The sequence below is a fragment of the Lichenostomus cassidix genome, chromosome 23 (assembly GCF_008360975.1).
Source record: "Lichenostomus cassidix isolate B80296 chromosome 23, HeHo_3.0, whole genome shotgun sequence".
Classification (NCBI taxonomy): Eukaryota; Metazoa; Chordata; class Aves; order Passeriformes; family Meliphagidae; genus Lichenostomus; species Lichenostomus cassidix.
Genome location: NC_139503.1, coordinates 6,227,909 through 6,247,759, shown reverse-complemented (window position 1 = coordinate 6,247,759; position 19,851 = coordinate 6,227,909). Strand labels below are relative to the sequence as shown.

Genomic DNA, 19,851 nt, shown 5'->3' with positions numbered 1-19,851 from the left:
AGCTCCAAAGCATTAGGGTCAACAAAGCCATTTATGTCACATGGCACAAATGGGAGAGACCCATGACCAGCTCTGCCTGGTTGCATCTGTGGAGGCAGTTGTTGGTGGTGGGTTCCTTGAAAAGCAAGAAAAAGGGCTATCAGAAATTACCAACCTCCCTCTTTCCCCAGATGTCCTTAAGAGGGGAGGGGATGACTCTGTGAATGCTGCAGGAACATGGCCTGATGCAGCATGTGGGGGGTGGGTGGGGTGGGACTGGTGCAGTAACTGGAGCTATCCTGTCCCTTTTCCTGATGGGGCAGAGCTTCTTTCAGGCACAGGTATGAAATTATTTGTCTCCCTCTGTCTGCACATCATGGTGTGTTCACAGGAGTTCACTGGAGTGTGGCTGTGATAAAGCCCTGCTGCCCATCCCTTTGGGGACCAGGTCCTGATCCACCCTGCATCCCCTAATTCTCTCTCTGAGTGATGCCAGACCATCACACCCTGCTTGGCAAGCCAAAGGGAATGCTGTGCACATACACTTTGCTTCCCATGAAAGCAGACCTGGCCCAGCCAGGGGCCAGTGATGTGTTTTGGGCCCATGAATGCATTTCATCCTCCATGTTCCAGACCAGGGCAGCCTGGTTCCACTTCCAGCACAGGGATCTCTTGTAGCACCAGCCTGGGGAGCACAGTGCTCCTTGCTGCAGAGGAGGCCTCCAGTTTAGCTGAGCTGCAGTTTGGTTTCCTCACTTGCTCTATGGTTTCTATAAGGTACCTGAGTTGTGGTGAACCACCACTGACCCATATTCATCTCCACTCCACCATTCTGGTGATTAGAGGTTTCTCTCTAAAAGATCATCAGTAGGTCATCAAAAATCTACAGCCATAACCAGGAATTACCAGGTCAAACATTCCACCTTGGGTTGGGATGGCCAGGACAGGTCTTCCTCTCTTGGACCAGGTGATGGTCCAGTTGTCTTTGACCATGCTGTGACACTTGTAGGGAGCATTTTGAGAAGCACAGCAGCTGCCAAGCAGGTTTGGGAGCCCTCAGACTTGGGGCAGAGCCTGTTCCCATGACTTTGCTCTCTTCAGCTTTCTCTGCCAGGCTTTCCCGAGACGAGACCCACCAGCAAAGCACAGCCAGCTCTGCTGGGGCAGTGAGCAGCCAGCACTGCCACTGGTTTCCTTGTGGCTCCCAGTATTCCTCGGCTCAGTGCTTGCTGTGTACCTGCAAGGCTCACCTGCTAGTGCAGAAGCCCTGGGTATTCCTGTCCTCCTGGTTTTCCCCCATCCCTGCCACTAGTTTCTCTGTGGAGTAATCTCAGCTGTCCTGACCCCTCCCATCAGAGCTCTTCTTGTTCCTTCCAGTTTCATTTTCCCCAGAGAAGGGAGCCTGGGACGCATGAGCTCCCGCAGGAGCAGGGTCTGTGTGTGCCAAGCACACACTGGTTCATCTCCTGGCAGATGCACACGGTCAGTAATCAGGACATCCAGCTCCTTCCCTGTTTGTGTGGCCCTATTGACGCGTTCCTGGTCTCTCCAGCTGAACTCCTATCTGTGTCAAACCCCACAAATCCCCCTGGAATAAGCCCTTGCCACTAGAAGCTCTGAGTGTCATTGAGCATAAGCTAAATAGGATTTTGTTCCAGTTTACCTTAATACAAAAACCACCTGCATCCCATCAGGCTGGAGGGTCTTGGCTTTGCAAGCAAAGGAGAAAGGACTGTGGAAGGGCGAATGTAAATTATACCTAGGGGTGGAGAGGATGTTGGATCCCTTATGTGGAATGGCTTTAAAAAAAACCACTGCAACCAGTGCAGTCTTCACTAACCACTTGCAATCCTATGTTGTTTCCACTTGTCAAATATTTGATTTAAGCAAAGACAAAAATGTAGATTTGAGTGGACAGGAATTTTTTTCAAATCTCACAATTCTGTGGCTAGTAGAATAAGCAATGAATGAACGATGAAAAGGTTTTGGAGATGTGGCAAGATGTTTGGTTATAGCATTTTGATTTATTTTGCTTAATTTAATCACCCATTTTCTTTTGAATATAATACCCATGAATTTTTTCTTGTTTGAGGGGAGATGCCTACTTGCATCAGAAAGGCAATCAAGGAAGTAATTCTCATAGAGAAAGTTCCAACTTTTTGATTTCCAAAGAATCTGAATGCCTATTTTTTTGTTCATTTGGGGCGGGGTGGGGGGGAGGCGGTTTGGCTTTTTTTGTAGTTTTGGTGAGTCTTCTGTGTTTTGAGCAGTTATCTATATTTTGAGGGTAGTTTGTAGTTTAGACCTTCCTTATTTTAAATGGGGCTGTCAAAACAGGCACAGCCAGCTCCCCTGGTGCTACCTGGATTTTGGAAATTCATTTAAACCATCAGCACAAGCCTTGCATGAATCCTGGTGCAAGTAAAGAGGATTTGGTGGGGCTGGCCCTCCTGCCACCATGGTCTGTTGCAAGGCTGTGGCGAGAGCTCTCGGATCCCAGTGAGCTGCCTTTCCGTGGGGCTGCAGGATGGGCTGGAACTGCCCCATGTTCCTTTCCCCCGACAGACCCAGGAAGAGGAACACAATGGTTTTGGGGTTTTTAAAGCATATTAAGAGGAGAACCTTGAGCATTTTTTCTCAACTCTATCAGAGGAGCAGGCTAAGTAGGTACGGAGCACATTCAAAGCAGAATTATCAATATTTAAATAGAAAACATGTCTGTGAGAATGAAAGGGAATTTCCTAAAATTCCATCTTTACAGCATAGAGAACTGTCATTTCTCCTCTTTGTTCTCCAGCAGGAAGCACCCTGTTAGCAGGGGCTTTCCTCCAGCTGTTTCTCAGCAGGCCCAGCAACCCCACAGTGCCAGGTCCACAGTGGCAGTGTGAGTCATGAAGCTTTGGGTGGGGACTGGAGGGCTTTGGGCAGGTGGGAGGGATGCAAACTGCTCTGCACTGGACACTGTGCCTGCAAAGGTGAGGAAGACTCATATCCTGCCGTGGGACCCCAGTTCCTCCTCTGCACGAGCCTGGAGACACATCCCTACCGATGGATGCTTCTTCCATCTCACCTCAGCTCACCATCATTCTCTCTGCCCAGCCTAGCCCCTGTGTCCCTCTGTCGTGCCCAGAAATCCCCTGATGGGACACATTCCATCAATTTTCCCCACCACGTCTTAACAACCTCTATTTCTATCCAAGCTGTCACTCCCAGCTTCTTCATGGAAAGACAAATCTCCTGTTTGTATGGATTTTTTACCCCTACAAGTGTCTTCATTCCTCTGTGCTCTGTGTCTCTCATTCCACCTCCATCCTGGTCTGATACTGTCCCAAATACCAAGTCCAGCTTGTCCATGGTTGCATTCCAGACCAACTAATCCCACTCACACCAGCCTGGTGCCAGGGGTGCAGAGGAGACCATGGTCCCCCCTGTGTGACCAGGTGTGACCAGGCATGTGGAGCTGCTCACATGTCCTCACCTCCCAGCAATGCCCTGCCTGGGGCAGCAGCTGAGCTGCCACTGAGGTGCTCCCTGCATGTCCCCCCTGCCCTCCCACACCCTTGGCATGTGCTCCCCCCACCCGTGGTTGCAGGTGGCCAGGAGGGAGGTTAAATATAGGCAGACAGGATAAAGGAACTGAGCACAGATTAACCGGGCAGGCTGGGGCCAGTTTATCTGCCGCTGCTCTGCCGCTTGAAAAGCTCTGGTCAGTGGAGGATAATGCCCAGTGCTTATCAGAGCCAAGACATGCCAAGACTTGGAGATGCCTCAGCCACTCAGGATGTCCCCAGGGTGGACTTTGTCTTCAGGTGCCATTTGGTCCCTGTGAGCAGCCAGTGCTGTGACCTTCGGGTACAAAGTCCTTCCGGCAGAGGTGATGATGCCTGATGGGTTTTTTGTCCTTTTCCATTATACTTTTATATTCTTTTTATATATCCTTTTACCCTTCCCCATTCCTGTACTTTTTACTCCCTGTATCTTAACCCTACGTGTTTATAACCCTTGTACCCTTGCCCTGCTCAGAATTCTTTGGAGAAGATGAAACAATCCCCACAATCTCAAGGGCATGAGGCACCAACCTTCAACAGAACCCCATCACTGAGACATGTTTTTGTAAACTAAGTTGTAACCTTTTTGGGGGGAGGTAATTTTAATAAGGGGGCAATTACTTAATTTGTTAGACTTCTTATTGGAGATTTTTAGATAGGTATGCTAATCGAGGCTGTCCATAAATTGTATATGAGAAGTATCGTTGCTCTTGGTCGTTGGTGTGCATCTGGGATCCTATTAAACCAAGGTAATACCCTTTTCCTATACTGCGTCTCTGTGTCTCAGATTTTTTACCAGTGATTTAAGGCATCAGTGGGGGATGCCATGTCTGCACCCAGGTATCTTGGGGCCTGTGGGGCTCTAGCTCCTCTCTGGAGCTCTCTGCTCCTGTCTGGAGAGACTGGCCAAAGGAAGGATGGCAAACAGCCAAAAGGCTCCAGGGAAGGCAGCAGTCAGCCTACACCTCTGCCCTGAGCTTGTGCCTGCTGGTGAGAACAGGAGCTTTGCTGACAATAACAAATCTCAGGGTCTGGGAAAGTCAAAAGGGCAGGAGAGGCACAGGCTGGGAAGGTGCTTTCCTCTCCCATAACATCTGGGATCAGACTCAGGTTGTGATCAACACACCTACACCCAGGGGTCAGAGTGGGTGTCTCCCATCAGCCAGGAGGCTCCTGGGAGATCTGATTTCAGAGCCAGCAGAGATACAAGAGAAGATCAGTTCACCCTGAAGCTGGCACCACCAGCTTTCCCTAAGCTCCAGTGACTGATGAAGGCACATCAGTGTCTAAATATCAGATTGAACCCCGGTCTTAGCAGGCTCAGCAGGTGAGTTGAAATCCACCATGGTTTGCAATGGGACCCTCAGGTGACATGGCCCTCCCACAGGGAGATGAATGTCAAACCCGTGGTCTTCAGGGGCTGTCTGGATCAAATCAGATGCCGAATCAGTTTAACCCTTTGTGCAGCAGGGCTGGCAGTCAGGTCTGGTGTGACTAGCATGACATGCCTTTTTTTCTTCCTCACAGCATCTTCCCTAATATTTTGACAGGGCCTTTACTGGGCATGTCTGGAGGATTAATAACCCCTTTCTCTGTAATCAGCTGATTGCATAATTATTCAATTTCTTAATCAATTACAGTTGTTTGCAAATTCAACAAATAACTCCACCGGTGTTATCTGTCATCTGTTATCCACAGATGACTACTCCCCCCAAGCCCTGTCCAACCCCAGCTCCTTACCACAGCTCTTCTCAGCCTGAGCTGCTGGGCTGCCTGGTGGGCGCTTGGGAGGCCTGACTGGCTTCTCTGTGCTGTTAGTGGGTTGCCTTGCGCCCAGGAGCCCTGCAAAGCCAGTGCATGGGTTTGTTGCTCAAAATCCACAGGAATATACCCAGCTCCTCCATCCTGAACCTGCTAAGGAGCAATGTGTTAGCATTCAGGGTAACAGTGCAGCTCCCAAGCCAGCAGAAAGAGGGGGAAGCTGTTTGAAGAAAGGTTCTTGGCTGGTGTAGCTGCCCTTGATGCAGCTGTGTGGGTGCAGATAAGAACTCTGGAGGAAACGGGAGGTGTGTTGATAGTGATGCAGGCTCCTTGAGAGTTACTAAATAGTGTGACCAGCCTGCAGGCAACGAGAAGGGGTTCTAAGCCTGAAGAAGTGAACTCAACTAAGAAGTCAGGAGGTCTGCAAGGGCAGGGAGACTTGAGTGGAGAAGAAGTCCCTTATGCACTTGCATCAAATGCCAACATGAGCCAAACAGAAAGGAAATTAATAAAAGAGATGTGATGGGAAAAGCAGGTGATGTTCAAGGATCCTGCTCTTGCAGACAGTGTCCAGGTGTGTGGCAGCTGGAACTACAGGCTTGGATATCTCCTAGAAAGCAGTCAGGACTTTCTGGGAATGATCTTGGCTCTAACCTTGCCCTGTGTCCTTGTATTTGTATTTTCCCATGTTTTTAACTTTATTTTCAACTCTGTAATCAAAGGCTTATCTTTGTACAGCAGCATAGTCAGCTTGCACGCTCTCAGGTCCAGTGTGTGCTGGCAGAAGGCAAAGTAGATGAAGCTGAAAATACAAAGTCTCACCTTCCACAAGGAGAGGATCAGTGCAGAGGGAAACATGCAGGCAGCACTCAGGGCATGCAGTTTGGGGTGAATCTCGGAATCTGAGTTTGGACATTGCACCTCACTGAGCTGTCAAGGCCAGGCATCCTGAGTGCTGAGCTATGGGGAGAGTTTGCTCCTGGCTGGACCCGGGAAGAGCAGGCAGTGCTCACTCTGTCTCAGGGAGGTGGCAGCAGGGTGCAAAGGGCTAGGGATCCTTCCTTCTGCCATCACCCCTGACTTGTACCAGGCTTGCTTAGGATTGCTAAACGTGTTTGCTGCTTGCTGAAGGTGCAAGGGAAGCACAAAGACTGTGCATGCTGCTCCAGGTCTTGTGTCAGAGGAAGATCCTTGACTTCTCACTGGTAGTTTCTGTTATGATCGTTGCTTACCTGACACTTTGCTATCAGATGCTAAAATCAAAAAGTATATTCAAACCTGAAGAATGCTGGGATGCCACAAACTGGGAAATTTTGACCTGAGGTTTAAAACACTTTGCAACAATCAAATTGCAACTTTCTTCTGAGAAATCCAGGGCTGTGACTTAGCAGGTTTGCTCTGCCATGACAGATAGTCAGAAACAGTTGCTAAATGCAGTAACAAAAATAAGATTTTAACTATTTTTACTCTTGTTTGCCCTGCTGACTCAACACAGCTACTGCTGTGGGTGCCAGATGACATTCCTGGACATACAATAGCAATGCAGTTATGACCTAAATGCTGATTGCAGAGCCACTGTCATTGACTGAGGGTGACTCAGAACGTAATGCTTGAGATTTGTTATTTGTAATTTGCCTTTTATTCCTCAACTTAAACAGTGCACTTACCTAATCTGGGCTTGGAAGATGCACTCTGACAAAGAATTTTTGAAAGGACAGTGAAACAGGCTTACCTTCACTTTTAGGTGCCCAGCTGTGTGTTTTTAAGGTGAAAGTAAAGGCACTAAGATACCCACCCACTTTTAAAGTTTCTGGTCCACATAACTAATTGCATCTCTGCTAAAAAGAAGGCAGGATAGGTAAATCCATATGCAGCTAAGTCATAAACAACCTTTGCGAAGAGATTGCTTATCCAGACTGTGTGGAAAAACCTACTGAGTCATCAGTCTTCCTAGACATTTGGAATAGTTTAGAAAGGCTTTAAAAAAAACAGGAGAAAGGCTAAATTGGTCATATTTTGCAGATGGAAAGTGAAGCATCCAGGACAACTCCCTTCATGTAAATGCCTGGGGGCGTTGTGTGTCTGGGAATTTGTGAGGAGTCAGCACGGAGTAGTTGGGTGTTATCTGACATGCAGGTCCTGCAGGCAGTGGGGTCGGAATCACTTGCAAAGGTTCCCTGAAAATACTTTGCCAATTGCTTTTTGCCTCTCTTCTGGAAGTGGAGAAGCTTCAGAGGCAGTGGCTGCAGGCACAGGCTGGGATGAGAGGCTGAGACAGCAGGTGATGTCTCTGTGTACCTGTAGCTCCTAGAAGGTGGTGTGGCTGAGCTCTGGGTGAGACCACAGCAGGTGGCCCTGGGGCACAGCCAGGTTCTGCAGCTTTGAGGAAGGGCAAACACAGACCCGGGCAGAGCTGGGCAGGGGTCTCCCCTGACACCCCTCACCCAGCAGCAGTTGGCCCAAAGTGAGTCCTGTCTGCCCTTTCACTCAGCAGCTGCACTGGCAAGACATGAAGCACAGAGGTGACAGAAGCTGAGTCCAGCTTACAGACATGGCCACCATCCACAAAGCATTGGGGTGCAGATCCATGCCCCTGGACCTCAAATCACCAGAAATCTGTGAAAATCTTGGGTGCCACATTTATGCCCAGGGTTGTGTGACAGTGGAAAAACTTGTCTGTAGCTGTGAGTACTTGGGTGGCAGAGAAAGCAGGTGCTTTCTATTGCCTGTTCCAGCCAGCAGACCACATCTCCTGGATATATCTGTGTTCCTGAGATGTAGGTACAGATGATATTGGGTCACCCTGGGAAAAGGCTGAGCAGGGGATCCCAGTGCTTTACGGCACTGTTGTGGCAATACCAGTGTCAGTGGGCCAGAGGAGGGGTGAAGGTGGCTCCCAGGACACACTGAGTGTGCTGCTGTTGGAAGATGGAGGTGTTTTATTCTGCTTTTTTTCCATTGTGCATGGACACGTAACCCAGCTCAGCCTCCTCTGACAATAACACTTTGTTTCCCTTAACCAACATCACTTTTTAAATGATGCAAATAATTTTAGTGCATCCAAACAGGAAGTGGCTGAGTGTCTGGCTGTCTGAATCAACATCCTGGAGGTTGGGCCTTTGCCACCATCATAATTACTAAATATAGGAGTTGCCTATGGATGGAAGCGAAGGTCTTGGAAATGGCAGAGCCAATGAGACTCTGTGCCAGACTGTAACCATTGCCAAATGCCACTGCTGCTTGGCCAGCTCAGCTAGGCTGGTGTGACCACAAGTTGCATCATCTCAGCTCCTCTGTGCTGATGCAACTCCATTTCCTCTTGGGCTGTGGCACTGGCATGGAAAGAGCTGAGCAGAGGGACAAGCATGACTGTTTGGAGCTGGATGAGCAGCACTCAGAAGCTTCCCAAGTGAATCCTTTTCCAGCCTAGTGGGCTTACCAGGGCAGCCAAGCACAGAGGTGAATTCAAGGCTGGCCATCCTTCCTGGCATGTGTGGGAGAACTGAGTCACCAGCAGATCTGGAGAAAAGTCACAGAGAAGGAATCAGGTCATTTACCATTCAGCAGGAGTCAGAGGTTACCACCTCAAAATATGTTTTCTTCTGGATAAAGAATGCAGGATTTTTTTTAGACTTTTGCTGCAAGTTTTCAAAGAAATCTAACAATCCCAGGCAAGTTCTAATTTGTCCACATTTGTTGTGAATCACAGGCACCATAACTGGCAGCACAGTCCATGAATGCTGCCTACAAAACCAAAATACCTCCCTAACCCTCTTGATTACTGTAGATAAAAATATCTATGGTTCCTAAACTAATCCCAGGATATCTTCTATAGATGTTAATCCTTGCTCTCCTATCTCCCATGAGGAAGCCTAGGAAGGAGATGGTTTGAGGTGAAGAATGCTCAGAAGGACACCCCTGGCTTTTCCTGTGCTGGATCTATATTCATGTGTGACTGTGCATCCAAGGTGTCTCCTGATGCCTGGTGCTGGGGATCTGCAAAGACTGAAATTGGCTTGGCTTTGACATGCAGGCCAGGTAGGTAGAGGATACCTGAGGTGCTGCTGGAGGCAGAAAGGTGTCCCCTGGGAATGCAAGACAAGGAGTCAGTCCCTGAGGTGCTCCTGTTGATCACTAACAGGGGAGAGCATCTTCTCTGATCCCCAGCACACCTTTCTGGCCACTGCAGATGGAGCTAAACCTCCAAAAGCTGTTAATGGCTGTGGTATGGCCACAAGCACCAAGTAAGGGAGATCTGAGCTCTGAAACACAGGGCACCCACCTGGCCAAAGCTCTGGATCAGCTCTTTGGAAATGAGTGTTTCTACTTAATTCCAAATTCTGTGTGTCCCACCTCGACCTCTCAACCACCTATTTTAGATGGAGGAGAGTTCTCCTCATGCCATTGTAGAAAGGTGAGAGCCTGACTTAAACCCTTCAAAAAGGACATCACTAGCCCCAAGAGGGCCTGGTCCTGCCCTCAGCCAGAGGAGAAGGTGGGAGAGGCAGAACAGCCCCCCTGGTCTTTCAGTGTGAGAGAAGGACTTCTTGCTCTTCTCAGATTCCTTTACCTGCCGTTGGGAAATTTTGATCTGCTCCTCCTAAAACTAAGCAGATTTTTCAATTCTTCGAGCTTTCACACTGTGCACTGTTCAGAGCTGGAAATCACCATTTCTTTGTGGGAATTTAGATAAACAGTGGTGGCAGAATGAAACCCCTTGAGTGCTACCAAAGGGGCATTAGCCATCACACAGCAGTGCTCTCCTGTGGCCTGAAAGGACTGAGTTGGAAGGGTTATTTTAAGGTCCGGGAAGAATGAATTTCTGAACAAGTGCCCAGAAACTCCTTTGAGTCAGTTTTTTTAAAAAAGTGAACTAAAGAGCATTTTATCTCATTTTAACAGTGATATCACTATTAAAATGCACAGAGATGCATCAGGAACCTTGCACTGTGCTGGCTTTGTGTTCCCACCTTTCACAAGCATGTTCTAGACAGAGATGATAATCTCACAGGAACACTTCTGCTTCCTGCACGAATCTGACCCTGTAAGGTAGATGTGGATAGCATTTGGTTTGTACTGTGCTGAAAGCATCAACTGTTTTTTTGCCATTTCACTAAAGTGGAAGTATTTAATGATGGGCTGGTGTGTAGGAGCAGTGACATTTCTGCGCTGTTATTCATCACAAACACTTTGGGCACACTGTGCTTTTCTCTGTGTCCCAGTGCCCTATTTCAGAGCAGATACTCACACATCTATTGTGGTTATTTGTAAAAATGTTGCATTTAAGTGCAACTGATAATTTCATGGGCATCCAAATCCTGCCCTGTAAAGACAAATTTCCAAAGCTTAATCAGGATACCCTCAGGGTTGGCAGCTCAGTGAAAAAACAGACAAGAAATTGAGAAAGTAGCAGAACCATCAATTCCAAAATTTTCAGACTAAAATGAAAATAAAATCTTGATTCAGATCGAAACAAAATACCATTTTATCACAAGGAGGAGAAATTCCCAGTGTTTTCCACCAACTCAAGTATTGTTATTAACAGAAAGTGACTTTTCTCTCAGTGAGTGTGACATTCATGGAAATGCCAGTGATAGTCACAGGAAACTGGACAAGAGTTCTTGGTCTGAATAAGATGTTTGGGGCTGGACTCCCACAGCTGTTGAGCTGTGAAGTGCCTTTGTCCTGCTGTGGGTATGCCAAGCCAGAGGGTGGAAAATTGTCTCAGTCTTCTCTGCTCTGTGAAGAATAATGAAAAATTTAGTGGTCCATGGAGAGTGAGAACATCTTGCCAGCCTATGGGTTATGGTCCTTCCTGCAGGGGCAGGGATCTTGCTCCTGTTTGGGAAGGTCAGTCCATAGTGGCTCTCCAGGAGAGAGCTGTGGGGGCCCAGAGAGGTCTCTAAACCTGCTGTGTAGGAGACAGCCACACGTGGAGGTAGAACCAAGCCCAAATGCCTGATGTCCTGCAGGAGCCTCAGCCCTGGGGTCTCAGTTAGAAGTGCACCAACCATCCAAGGGCCAAGGGCCAGGACTCTGACCTGGTACAGAGGCCATTAGAAAAGCAGAAATTTTGCTTCAGCTGGAACAAAATGTTCCTGGCTAATGTGAAATGCAACACTTGGCTGGTGAGAAAAAGGGAATATAAAAGTAACTAGATCTGAATTGATTATGACATAATTTTTGGTTCAATGATTTAATCGATAATTTGGTTGTTCTTGCACCAGAAATTGGCTCTGGGTTTCCTCAGTCACAAACCAATGGTGGCATGGGCTGGGCCCTGTCTTGAGCAGAGACTGGCTGTGAAGCACTGGCACAAGTGAGCTGAAGGGTGGCCATGGGTCCTGCAGCTGGTCCCCAGCCAGAGCTGGGGTCACCAAATGCAGTTCCTTCCATGGCAGATGCTCGTGGCAGTGTCAGCTCCCAGGTGAGCTCAGGACAGGCCATTTCACTCCTGGCATGCTTGCTGAAGCTCTAGGTGGTGCTCAGCAGGACATGGAAAAGCCCATGCCAAGGTCATGAGAACATTGACCACTGCCACGTAGGAGACACTTGTAACTGTGTGTGGTAACAAGGGGCAACATGCTGCCTCTGTCACCTTCCCTGGGAAAAGAGCCAGGGCTGGGTAAAGTGGAGGTGGGTTTCTGAAGAGGGAATGGCCCAGCAGGAGTGAACAGTGGAGAGATCTCAGCTCCTAGTGCTGAGCATGGGAGCTCTGGATTGAGCTGGAGGAACTGGTTCCCCCTCATCCCTGGCTGCTGGCTGGCTCTGCCCTGCTGGGGTCACAGGGCAGGCCAGCAGGCAGATGGTCTATTAGTTTAGGTAGGGCTGATCCTGATACAGAAGGGGGGAGGCTTCCTGAGGTCTTTCTCCTCCCAGCTGTCTATGGGAATTACTGGCAGCTCATCACTATCAGTTGATTTCATTTCCACTGTCTCCCCATGCCCTGTATTGCAGGGACCCAAGGCAGGAGGACATGCTGTGGTTCCTGTGGGAGCTGGGAAGGTGTTTCAGGTGTGGGTCCAGCTGTGTCTCCTGCCAGGCCAGCCCCTTTCTGGGGAACCAGGGGTGCCCAGACTGGCTCTGGTGCTACATCTGAGCTGCCCCTCACAGGGATGAGACAGGGCTTGAGCTGGGCTCCTGCTGTGGTCCCCTTTCAGCTCTTCCCTGAAGTCTTTGGCACTGCAGGGATTTAATGGAGTGTTTTAAGACCTCTTGTGGGTGTGTGAGTTTGTGGCCTCCTGCTTGGGGCTGGGCTGTCTGTGCTAGAGCTCAGACTGAAGGTACAACAGAGCACAGCAAAGGCAGTGAGGATGCTCTCAGGGTGTGTAACATGCAGGATGGACACCTGACTTGCTCTTGCCCAGTGAATGCTTGATGGCTCCCACAGAATGGACTTCAGAGCAGCTCTGTTTGCTCAGGTCTCTCTCCCAGCTCTCAGGCTGTGGCAGGGAGCTGGGTTGTACCTCTGCAGCCCCGTGTGTGCCATGGGGATGGATGTACTCATAGAGCCACAGTCACACACAGCTCTACCACGGAGCCCACCTGGCCTTCCAGGACTGCAGAAGGAGACAAAGAGCCCGGCTGGTGGTTGGCTCCTCTTCAGAGGTGGAGCTGCCAGAGCAGATGCAGGGCTCACATTGAGAGTGAGGGGTTTTTGCCCTGGTGCCTGACTACTGAGTGGAGTGTCCCAGTGCTGCCTCTCCTACCCTCACCTCCAAATGGGGAAGGACCAAATGAGTCCAGCTGTGGCTCAAGTGGAAGCAGAGGAGGCTTAGAGAGCAAGCTGTGCTGGTGCCTGGCTGCCCTGGACTGCTCTGCTCCTCTGCACCCAGGAGTTCAGGCTGTGCCTACTCAACTCCACCAGGCAGGAGAGTGTGAGAGGGGAACACTATGGAAACATTGAGACTGGAAGGATCCCTGGAGATCACTAGTCCAACCTCCTATGTCAAAGATGGGGCAGGACGCTCCTGGCCTTGTCCAGTAATTTTGAAAATTTCTGGGGATTAAGTCTCTAGAATTACAGGGGCCTGCTTGACCAATTCTAAAAAGACCTGTGACTATGGGGCAGATAAAGAGATACCGGGGAGAAAGGACCTGCTGTCCTCATGGGCAGACCCTGGTTCCCTTCTGCTTCCCCTCCAGGCTACAATCACCCATGGCACGGCCAAAACCTGGTTGGCACTGGCTGGAGCCCCTGATGCAGGGGACAAACAGAGGGAGTTAAAAGACTGAAGGATCCCCTCCACATGGGATTCAGCAAGGCAGCTAGTGGGTGTGTTTTCTTCCTGAGCTGGCATCAGAGCTGTCTGGAAAGGGAGCTGTATCCCTCTGAAAGTTCCAGAGGACTGGCACATCTTTCACCATTTCATCTGGTCTCTCAGGTCTCCGAGAAAGAGCTTAGCAAGTAAATACTTGCAGGGGTTTGCCAACTAGCAGTTAAAAACTACAAAATGTCATGCTTTACTGGCCAAGACCTCTTCCAAACTTAAACCAAATGAGAAGTCTTTCCAGCAGCTCTGGTGGTGAGAGAGGAGGTTTGCTGTTTTGTTTTTTCTCTTTATTTTTTTGTTGTTGTTTGTAGTTTGTTTTTTTTTGTTTGTTTTGCTTTGTTTTGCTTTGTTTGTTTTTGTTGGTTTGTTTTTCAAAAAGCCGTTTTATGTCAAAACAAAATTTTAGATACAAGCTTTCAATCAGCTCGGGGACAGCCAAGCACTGAGCTTGCGGGTTTCCCTTCTGCATCTCTGAGTCATTGTGAGAGTGGAGGGTCTCTATTTTTAGGCTCTGCACACACTATCTGATACCAGCTACAGAGCCAGGCCGCTCTTCCACAGCCACTTACGGTTGCAAAGCCTTGGTCCTAGCTCAGTGGTGCTCCCTGGGTCTGACTGGGGCTCACAGATTGGTACCTTTGTGGAGAGGAGCAGCAGGAGGAGGGGATGGAGATGTGACCCTCCTGCCCAGCCTGGGAGCTCTGCTAGTCGATAGCTACTGTGCTAGGGGGTCATCCCTGCTCAGGTTTCCTCCTGAGCTGGAGCACGAGGACAGATTAGGGAGGAGGGCCAATTCTGCACAGGCATTAAGTGCCACCTTTGGCTTGCATCGTTTTTCCCAAAAAATGCAGGAGTTTGATTTTACCTTGGTTTTTATGGGAACTGTTTATAGCAGAAAGTTTTGAGTTTTTGTCCAACCACACTGACCTGACAACTTGAGAGCTACTTGGATTTGAGCTTGGCACAATGGTGCCTTCTGGGAGAAAAGCATCTTGTGGCCCTCTCCTGCCCGAACTGGTTTCACTAATGGGACTGTACCTAGCATCAAGAATTTTTGTGTGCTTTGTTTTTGAAGAACCAGCATTGAAATATAGAAAAATAACTTTTTCCTCTGCCTTTATTTCAGGAGCTGATTGGAAGGAGACCATGTGTTTTAAGTAGCTCCACTGGGTGCAGAAGACAACAGGGACAGGTGATGGAGAGAATCCTGCGTGGGGCAGATGTGGCCTTACAGACCAAAGGAGTTAATCCTGCTTAGAAAATAATGGCTTTCTCAGTAAATCTGTTTAGCATGCCCACAGATGTCAAAAAAGCAAGACAGAGACTTCCTCAACCCACCAGAGTGGCTCATATGGGGAAGCATGACGTGTGAGGATGCATCTGTGGGCTGCAGGATGCGTGGGTTAGCATGGGGGAAAGGCAGCAGGTACATGATCAAGCCAAATGGTTAAAGAAGACATGTTGTAAAAGCAGCTCCCTGCTGAAGAGACTTGAAGTGAAGGTAACCTGCCCGAGACACAAAGCTTTTTTTGTAGGATGAGCTCAGTGAGTCTGCCTGAGAGATCCATGTTTCATGTCAGCTCCATGGAATTGTGCTCTCTAACCATGGCTGAAGCCACCACAACACCCAGTCCAGCCTTGGAAGGACATGTGTGAGATGGAAGAAAAATAACCCAACACAAGCCCTTCAAACCATTTTCTGCCCCAAGAGATGTTGTTCCTGTAGTCCTGACAAAAAGCGCTAAAGCAGAAAGAGAAAGTGGGAATTGGAAGGTTCAGTTCCTCTGTAACTCATATATGTTCACTTTCTTCCCTGAACCATTTTAAGAATGTAGAAATAGCAGGTTTTGTTCATCTTACATGACTCTGGCATGATTCCATGCCAGGATTTCAATTCTTCTGTTCTCCAGCACCACTGGGATATAGAGTGTAAAATCACAGCACAAATCAGACACTCACGGTTCTCCCTGCATCTCTGGCACAGGTTCTTCAGTGTTTGTTGAGGCAAATTTTGCAACTCTTAAAGGACAGACCCTCTGTGGTCCCTCTGGGCCCCTGTCCCAGTGCTTGACCACTGGAACAAGCTCTTGCTGGCTCATCCACACCTCATGAGGAGCTGTCTGGAGAGTCAGCTCTTTATGAGAGCTTTATGAGTCAGCTCTACATTGTCCCAGCCAGACTCCAATGGTTTTGAAAATCTTCCTCCATTTTATTTAGCCAGAGGGTTCAGGCAGCCAGAGGTGCCCTGTGGGACAGATTTTTTTTTCCCCCAAGTGGAGAAACAATATTTTTATTTAGACATTTTTATTTCAAACAAAATGGAATGCCATTTTTGCAAGCAAGGGGAAATTCCTACTGGACACTGCTGCTCTAATATGCATGAAAAAGAGAGTTTTGTCTGATTCTGATGGTAGGTAAATCATGTGAGCTCACACCCATGCAAATGTGCTTTTGGACATATTGCAGTATGACAAAGGCCAGTTCCTGGTTGGTGTTTGGCTCAGGTGATGCTGCACCAGTGCACAAGAACTGGAAACCAAATTAAGCAGCTGAATCACAACTCTTCTCAAACAGAAGGTCCTTCCAGCCTGCAGCTGACTTTAAGTCAGTTGGAGAATTCTTTCACAGTGCCAACAATCAGAAGCCATTTATCAGCCCCTCAGAGGAGCTGCCTATCAGTCTCGACAAGTGCAGCCAGGCCACGGTGACAAATCTCATGAGGAGGTTTGCAAACAGACCATCTGTGACTGTCTCTTGCAAGGATGTGGTACAAAATCCATGTACAGTGGTCAGAGCCTCTTTTCTGGCAGCTCTGGCCCTGCTCTTTCTCTGTACAAAGGTGGTGTGAGCACCTGGCACTGAGTGAGTCCTCAGTGCTGCAAAGACTTCCATTGAAAAAATGTAGCATCCTTTTTGCACAGGATCTCCCAGCTCCTTCACATGGTTTGCAATGGTGTAGAGCCTAGGTGGGAGGGTCAATAAGACCTTTATCTGAAGGTCCTTCCATGGAAGGAAAGCAGGGCACTGCACCCAGCTCTGTGAGTGCCTGAGGGCAGGGAAACACCCAACATCTTGAGCAGCTTCCCAGTTCAGAAACCCCAAGCCACAGAGACCAAGCACAAGAAATGAAAGCCCACTGAGGATGCAGCTACATTATTTCTGTTTTTCTAGGGAGGATTTCTGTTTCCTGGGAACAGAAATGTGCTTTCCTGCTGTGGAGAGAGCCCCAAAACTCTAACACAGTCCCACTACATTTGTGAACACAGAAAAGAAGACAAAACCAGGAAACCTAAGTTCAGTTTTCAGTTGTAGGTGACGCAGCAGGGACAGGGGGAAGTCCTCAACTGGTCTGCCACTCACCTTTCATGCTGTTAAAGCATGAAGCAGCCCCAAGAGATGTTGGACTGCCCAGTAGCCAGGCTCCAATGGCAAAAGAGGTTCTTCATCCACAGCACACCAATAATTAATAACTGGAATTTGCCACTGTGTGAGAAGGCTGCATTGACACCATTGTTATCAGATATTTGGGAGCTGAAATTATCTCTTGCCACATCTGTGCACAGTGCTATTTTTTTGGGCTATTTCATAGATCAGTGCTGATTATTTATATCTATCTCAGAGGCTGATGTACTCAGACTAGCTCAGGTGCTGATGTGCAGCAAGGAATGTTTTTTGTGTTGAGTGTGCCAGGTGTGTTTCTCACACCACTTTCAGGAGAAGCTGTCCCATGGGCTCAAGCCTCTGGTTTGCAGTGAGAAAAATATTCCTTGTTCTTCAGTGATCCATTTTGCTAGTTGCATTCTTACTTTGGGCTGAGCCATTCCTCTCCGTCCAAATACTCCCATGTCAGAATTGTTAGTACTTCCTATAGATTAGCCCAACAAGTCTTTTTTATTTTTAATCTTATCCTTTGAAATCAACACAGATTTTTAGTTTCTCTTTCTGACTTGTTTGGGACAGCCATTAGCTTCCCTGATTTATTAATGCTAGAACTTCCTGAACTATTGGCACTTTTCCCTGTGAGGGAGGTGAGGCCCTGGCACAGTTTGCCTAGAGAAGCTGTGGCTGCCCCTGGATCCCTGGAAGTGTGCAAGGCCTGACTGGATGGGCTTTGGAGCAACCTGGGATAGTGGATGGTGTCCTGCTCATGGCAGGGGATTAGAATGAGGTGAATTTTAAAGTCCCTTCCAATGCAGACCATCCTGGGATTTTATGATTTTAAGGCTGTTGTAACCCTGTGGCTCCACGAGCAATGTAAATTCTCCTGCCTTTTGCAAAAGCTGATTGCTGAGCACTGCCTGCCCATGAGCCACTGGGCAATCCCCACCTTATTTTCTTTGCTAGATGGAGTTGTGGAGATCTACGGAAACAAGAACCAGCTTTGAGAAACACAATGATGTGGGTCCCTGGAGGAAAGATCTTGGCCAAAGCAGCCATGTGTAGGGAGATCTTTTTCTCTAGAGGACATCCCTTGCCCTGGCTGTGCTCAGGATATGTGATTACTTGTTCCCTCATAAAGCAAGGAGAGTTTCCACTCTGTGTAGCTGTAGCTTGTGGAAAGGCTCAGTGTAGCTCCTGTCCAAACCCCTGGGACCCTCCTGCTGGCAGCAGAGAGGGCCTGTGCTCACATGCACCTTCTTTCTCCTTGTCCCATGCGAGTCTGTGGTGTCTCACACTGGGAGTCATGGAAATCGCTGTTTCCTTGTGAGCAAGTGGCCCTGGCTGCAGAACTGCTGCCTTCTGAAGGCTGAGAGAAGAGTGGGGCAGTAAACTCCAGTTTGTAAGCCCTGTGCATATAGCGATGTCCTTTGTTCACTCCATCCATGTTGGGAGAGCACATCTGCTGTTCTCCAGCACTCAGTGGTGGTTACATCACTTGGATCATGCTCCATTTGTAAAAGCATTAACAAAACTCTTTAGTAATAATAAGCTTTAACTAACGAGTGGCAACTGGTGAATGGAGCCTCCATCTGTTCTCACCCGCAATGTGCAAAGTCTACCAAAGTCAATGGACTTCTCTCTGCTGAATTCAATGGGCCTTTTGCCAAAATCTGTGTGAATAAAATGACGCTTGTGCATATATTTATGAATGGTGAGGAGGGGGTTACGTGCAAATCCAGCATCCACTAAGCGCCCATGAAACTGTTACTAACACAGTTTTGTGTGAATCCCAGCAATTTCCTGCCTGAAAACTTCATGTTTTGGTGCAGGGAGAGGAGCTCCATAGCCCTGGGACAGCACCTCTGCTGCATCTGAAGAGGGTCATATCTGAAAGCAATGACATTGCAAGAGACACCCTGTGGAAAAGTGGATTTTGGAGACTTCATCACTGTACTTGTGCCTAATCCAATTTCTTTATGGCCAACAATTGCTGTTGTCACACTGTTCATCTAGTTATAAAAAATTTAGCATTTTTGTCATTCACGTAAAGGAAAAAGGGTTGGGAAAGAATTCCATGGAACTCTGTACAATGTGCATTGCTCTGAAGTAATTTGTTTCTCATGAGCTATTGAAATGACACCTAGGGACTCAGCAGATAATGAACCAAATTAGGGATGACTTTAAAGTCCCTCTGGAAGGACAATGCTTGTCCTTCCAGCTACCACCTGGACACGCTGAGTTGCCACAGTCAGTTGGAGAGGAAAAAAAAGCAGTTTATCTGGATTAGTTCAGATATAACCACCCAGTGTCAGTCCTCAAGTGGTGTTCTGACACTTTGGGTAAAACACAAACCCCAGTGTGACATCTCTCACCTGAGTCCTGGCAACTCCCTGGTTTTTTTTTTGTGCTCCAGAAACTGGATTCTACAGTGAGAAAGCACAATAGTAGAAGACAGAGAAGGAGGAAGGTAAAGTGTCCTGGAAGAAGTGGGCAGAAGTCCTGTTGGTAGGGTCTCCAACAGCAGAGCTGAGAATTGGGCAGGGACAAGGGTCCTGGCACCACATTGCCTGAAGGTGTCTGACTCCCGGCCTCTTCACAGAAACTGTCAGTGTGGAACAGCTTTTTAAAAAATTGCTTGCAATCCCATCCCTTCTGCCTTCTTCTGTTTGTGTCCCTGAGGCTGATTGACAAAGATAAAATCCTCCTTTCCATCTGATGCTCATCAGGTGTTTGTGATTGTCTCTGCTTCCCTTTCCAAGGTGTGTGGCATGAATGGACATACCTAAAAAGAGCTCAAGGGCTCCTGTGTCTGCAGGCTGTCACCCCCACCTGACCCCTCAGGGTTCACAGTGGCAGCACTTTGTCCTCCTGCAATGGTCCTTCACATTCCCCAGGCAGTTGGCTGCCCA

General features: G+C 48.3%; 1 long non-coding RNA gene across 1 annotated transcript in view; it reads left to right on the top strand.

Moving 5' to 3' along the window:
- Positions 1-19,640, top strand: part of LOC146427908 (uncharacterized) — a 29,395-nt gene extending 9,755 nt beyond the window's left edge. Inside the window, exon 3 of the long non-coding RNA XR_014856291.1 lies at positions 14,688-19,640. This is a non-coding gene — a long non-coding RNA (uncharacterized LOC146427908). The remainder of the gene's footprint in view (positions 1-14,687) is intronic.
- The last annotated feature ends 211 nt before the right edge of the window (positions 19,641-19,851 follow it).